A 6,000-nucleotide genomic window follows, 5' to 3' on the forward strand; every position below is an offset into this window, starting at 1 on the left:
CCTCAGTTCCTCAATGTGATTGGCAAATGACTGGACTCTGTAATGCTCAAATCAGTCTCCATTGACATCTCCTCTTTCTACTAAACATCATCTCGTACTGGGAATACCCTGCAGTCTTATGGGCCTTAGAGTTGTAAACCATCGTCACGAAGCGGATGTCCTCATCACCGTCAGTTTGATATTTGTTAACGAAATGGCTAAAAATTCGATAAATCGTTGAAGGCACTCTTTCCAGTCGCCTATTTTACTACGTTCGTAGCCTAGTATTTTGAATTTTGCGTATATGCAGGAATTTACAGAGATGACCGACAACTTCGGAAGTAAAATTTGCGCCCTGATCTGTGTGTGATTAGGGCTTTTGGGACTCTAAAATTTGTGATCACGCGTTGGAGGGGAACTCACGGTACCTCGAGAAATGGTGCATTACACTCAGGTAATGCACATTTCCTACACATTTCCCAAGCCACTAGTAGGCAGAGGCCCTCTATGTCTGCAGTAATTACTTAAAATAAAATAATAAATATTTTATTGCGTAAACAATGTACAAAATTGTATCGCAATTGTCAGTTTTATATGTAAACTAAATTTCCCATTCATTCACGACAATTGGACTCATTCATACATACAATAGTTTCCATTCTTAATCTCGTTAATTCGATTTGTCCACTCTAGCCGCAGTGTCAGTCAGCCAATTTAGCGGTCTCCCAATCGTGTGTTAAAAAACTTCTCTGTATTATAAAATGCTGTACAGTTTTTTATAATACAGCCTTTGGCTCGTTGAAGATGGTCCGTAGGAGAGCCTTTGTTTTCCATAGTCTACGCGCTACAACTCTAGCAAATTATTACATAGTCAAAAACGACTTTGTCCATCCCCTTCCACCAAAATGGAATCCCCTCTAACACGTTCTAGGGTTTTTGCTACGCCGCACCGTGGTTCAACCGGATCACTTGATATAGGATCTTCTCAGGACTCATCTTTAAATTATATTTTAAGCTCCTGGCAGTGAGGATCATTCTGGTGCTCGAGAAGGTCGATCACAGGGAGCTCGTCCTTGCGAACCGCTGCGCACATAGCTCTACTGAGCCCATCCGCATTCGTGTGTTTCTCACCAGGTTCATGTTCTACAGTGTAGGTAAACTCTGCTAGTCGTAGAGCACAATCTCATCAACCTACTACTTGGGTCCTTCAACGACAGCATCTATTTGAGAGATCTGTTCCTTAAACGGACTATCTAGTAGGTAGCACCCTAAAGTACTCCACACTAAACTAAAAAGCTCCAACTCTGTCGTCGAATAATTCTTTTCGGCTGGAAAAAGTGTTCTTGAACAATATAAACTGTTTAATGAAATCTGGGAAAACCATGAAAGGTGCGGAGATCAGCATCTGTTTTAGCTCGTGAAAAGCTTTCTGGCATTCTGGCGTCCGTATAAATTCATGTCCTTGTTTCGTTGTCAAAAAAAAAAAACGAAACAAGGTCTTCCCGATGGTCTCAAAGCCCGCTATGAATCTTTGGCAATACCCCGCCATCCCTAGGAATGATCGGACGTTTGTAACAGTTCTCGGCACGGGAAAGTCACGCACAGCAGGACTTTATTCGGGTATGGCTCCACTCCTCTTTTGGTAAAGACATAACCCAGATAATTCACTTAGAAAGCCATAAAATTACACTCACTGAGTTTTAAACTGAGATTAGCTTCTCTTAATTTCTCCAAAACCTTCTTCAGCGATGCCAGGTGAGATAGCACGTCTTTGGAAAAAAATATATCGTCCAGATAGACCAAGCGGTTTTCCCGTTTTAGGCTCATCAATATGGAGTCCATTACACATTGAAAGGTAGCCGGGGCAGTACAAAGGCCGAAAGGCATATGCTGGAACTCGTAATGTTCACCCGGCACATTAAAGGTATTTTTAGCATTTTAGCGAAGATCAAGCGCCGTAAATATGCAACAACCCCATAGAGAATACAATGTCTCCGTGATATTTGGTGGGAGGTATACATCGGGTGTATAGTTATGGCATTAACGACACCCACACAAAAGCGGTATTTTGGAGTTCCATCTGGAGATGTTTTCGGAACTTTTGCTGCCAGAGAAGCCCACTCACTGTAACTGGGGGCTATGATCCTGCTGATCCTGGATCAATTTATCCAGAACAGGTCTCTGATGGAAAGGTACACAATACGATTTCTTATAGACAAGAGTTGCGACCCTGGTGCTTTACCGCAGATGTAAACGCTAAGGGGTGGTCGTCACTGTGTGCGAATTCGCTCTCGTACTTACGTAGGTTAGACTTCACCCGCTCTCTATCTTCCCGCGAAAGGTGTGGTCCTACTTCGCATCTAAACAGGATTCAAATTCTTCATTATCCATCTTTTCCACAATGCAACCCTAGCAACGTATTCCTTCTGCTTTACTAAAATAATTTCTCGTATAATCTGAGCCAGTTTAATCTTACCTTGTTCATTTCGATGTAGCTCGTGTTTAGTATAATATTGCCTTGGTCAATTGTTTCTGGATTCCGTAGAACGCGATGTCTCCTCGTAATTATTTTGCAATCTGTTTGACATGCTCCTTGACAGGTATATTTGAGTCCTTTCAGCTCTTCACTGAGATTCACATCGTGTCAGTCAAAGATAGGCAACATAGCTATCCTCGGCCTCCACGAGTCAGGCAAGGAACAGACGCCTGTTGTAGAGTCAGAGCATAAGGTGAAGTATTATCAACGTCATTGGTTCCTCCAATTATAACAACTAGCTCTTTATCGGTTAACTATCCAATCTTCTTTTGTAAATTATATACTACATGTTTTAATAATGGACATGAACATCTCACGTACCTCAACATCACTCGGTAATCGTTCAGACAATATTTCCTGCAGCCACGCCCGTGGCTATCAGCCAAGATCAACACCTGCTTCATATTTTAAACACCTCATGTAACTTGACAAAATCATTATCAAGAAGTCCTTCTTTGATTTATTTTGAAAATGACAATTCCTTGTCACTGACGTTCAATACTTTAACCCAACAGCGGTTTTTGACTACCTTCGTCAGAGTTCTAGATATAACCTATGAATTGCGAGCGCTACGGGCTCAATTACAACTTCCCGCCCTTCAAATTCGTTAGTTTTCGCCGAAATCTTGTTTAAATTCACTTGAATACGTGTTTCACATCAGGGAGGAGATTTAGTGTCTTGGCAGCAATAAACATAAAAATCCGTTTCCGCATTCAAATTTAAGTTGGCGGCTGACAGAGGTTGAGCTGTACCCTCCGCTTCGGATCAGGCACGCTTTTGCCATTAATCAAAAGGCTCAGCCTAAATTTTTTCCAGTTTCATTAATCCTATTTCTACAGACACCTGCACTACGGGTTTTAGTGCTGACGACACCTTTTGGGGTCCATACACCTTCAGTGTGCGCCCTGATATACCTCTTAGTATCACGTCGGGTTTGCCCATAGGGGCAGAATATGCACCTCGTTTTATGAGGTATACTTGAGCACCGGTGTCTACCAACACCTTGCCTTCGCATGCTTCTATACGCCCTATTGCAACTAGTTCTTATGCCAAGTGTTTTACTTCAGGGACCACCGTGACAGATGTTTCGAGAATTCTACAATCTAATTTTGTCGCCGTGGAGACACCCTTAACTAGTTATCTCACTGGCTGGACCCGGCTGTGGCAAATCGGCTGGGCCCGTTCTCGACTAGGGACTGTGTGAGAGACTAGCTAGCCCTGGAGTTAGCAATTTGTATTAGCAGCGCACGAGGCTAGCAGTACAATTTCAAGCACCATAACTTTGTACTATTTGTACTTGCCTATTTCTATTGTAATGATATTCGTTTCCAGTTTATGGGCTCAAAACCTTAAGTTACTTGGTAGGTGACGGGTCAGATAAACTATTAATATTGTGAAAAGCGGTTTCTTATAAACGGGAAGAATTATGTGAGCAATACCGATATATTATATTAATTCTCAAAACATGGTAGTCATATGTTTTTTCTACAAGTAAATATTTACAAACGGGGCCATCAGCAACTATTTACAAACGGGGCGTTACATCATCACAAGTCATATATCTATTAAATTGTATTAGGATACAAAACAAAATAAATGGATTGCACATTCATTATCATTAGTTTTGTCCATCAGCAACTATTTACAAACGGGGCGTTACATCATTACAAGTCATAGCTCTGTTTGCTTAACACAATATATATTCATTGAGATTGTTATGCAAATATTTATATTTGAATATTATCTGAGATGTATTCTTATACAGGGTGTTCATAAAAAAATTTCATAAACATCAGTGGCTGATAGTACTTACGATTTCAAACAGAACATAACGGCATATAAACATAGGTCGATAAATGGGTCGTTTAGACTCTAATGACCATTCTGAAATGATAACAAATAAATTATTATCTATAGAACTAGCAAAAATGCAGATACGATATTTTACATATTGGGTATGACATATAACAAGAAAACACACACAAAACTATGTTATTTGATTTCAAATTAACAAAATAGCGAATGTTGAATATTTCTAAAGTTAAATAACAAGTAACTAGTATAACTATAACAAATTTACAAGGTAACCACTGTTTTTTTAACAATACTTCCAACGGTACTTACTTCAAAGAAATCCGTTAACGACTAAGCGAGCACGATGACTTTAGAGGTATAATTACACAAATCGGGAGCAGCACAAATTTACTATCAAAAGTACTATAAAATATATCTCCAGAAAATAAACCGTAAATCCTATACTCTTTTTTGTAAACTTCTATATTTCAGACGAAACTTTTTAAAGTATACTGTTAAATCAAAATAATTGTAAAGAAAGAAAGAAAAATCTGTCTGGAATGAATAACATTTATGGTTCGAATAATTCAAATCTTTTAATGTTCAATTTTTGTTGTACATAAATACAAATTCTGTTAAAAATTAACTTAAAAAAATGTTTTATTTTTTAACAGAGATATAATCCAAATTTGTCCAAACAATTACAAACGAAAAAATTCATTGTCCATTTTGCAATAAAGAAATATTAAAGGTAAGATTTCGATAAACATTACAAACAAAATTGTAGAGAATGAGTAAATAAAAAATAATGTATATACTCACTTAAGAAAATGGGAAAATGACAGTGAAAATTTTAATGATATAAATTCAAGTCTTGAAAAACTGTAAGAATTGAAGAAGTCGTCAATAAAAGCAATACAACATTTGATCTATTTAATATAGAAAAATTACAAGATATTGCCAAAAAATTTCACTATGAAAAATCTATGGTTTATTACGATAAACTTTGGTAAAACGTATAAAAAGGTTTAAAAGAATCCTAATAGACTTTTTAGAAAAAGTTTTATTACATTTATATTCGTACACATATAAGCATATATTAAACTCTTAGCTGTTCAAAATGGTGTTAAAATACCTAAACAATTTCTAAAATAGTGATATATTAACAAACAAAGTTTTGAGTAACAACCCAAATTCTAAGCAAAATCTTATAGATGATCAAATATTATTAGCTATAAAAGGATAACTTAAAGAATTCGTGTAAACTAATTCAGATGAAACAATTGTTACATTTCTCCATTCTAGAGTCTCAGTTACGCAAGTTGAAAAGTTTAAACGTAAACATGTTGAAATAAATAAAAATATTAAAGCTCCACTAACGCATGTGTATATGAGCGAAAAATTAGGTAATAATGAGCTACGAAAACAAACATGTTTTTTTAAATAAATATCTAAACACTTTTTTAATATTGATGGTTTTATTTCGAGTCAGATTGAAAAAATGTTTATTGGTAACCCAAATAACCAACCTAATAAAGGATCTGGATAGTCCTTAAAAATATGTTTTGTAGCTATTTTAAGATTGAATAAACACCATTCTTTAAATGCTGGATCGTTTATTAAACTAACTAATGAAATTAAATGTAAAAAAGCTTGTATATTAAAATATTATTATTAAAAATAAAGAGTAT

The sequence above is a fragment of the Homalodisca vitripennis genome, chromosome X, assembly GCF_021130785.1.
Source record: "Homalodisca vitripennis isolate AUS2020 chromosome X, UT_GWSS_2.1, whole genome shotgun sequence".
In the NCBI taxonomy this organism is placed as follows: Eukaryota; Metazoa; Arthropoda; class Insecta; order Hemiptera; family Cicadellidae; genus Homalodisca; species Homalodisca vitripennis.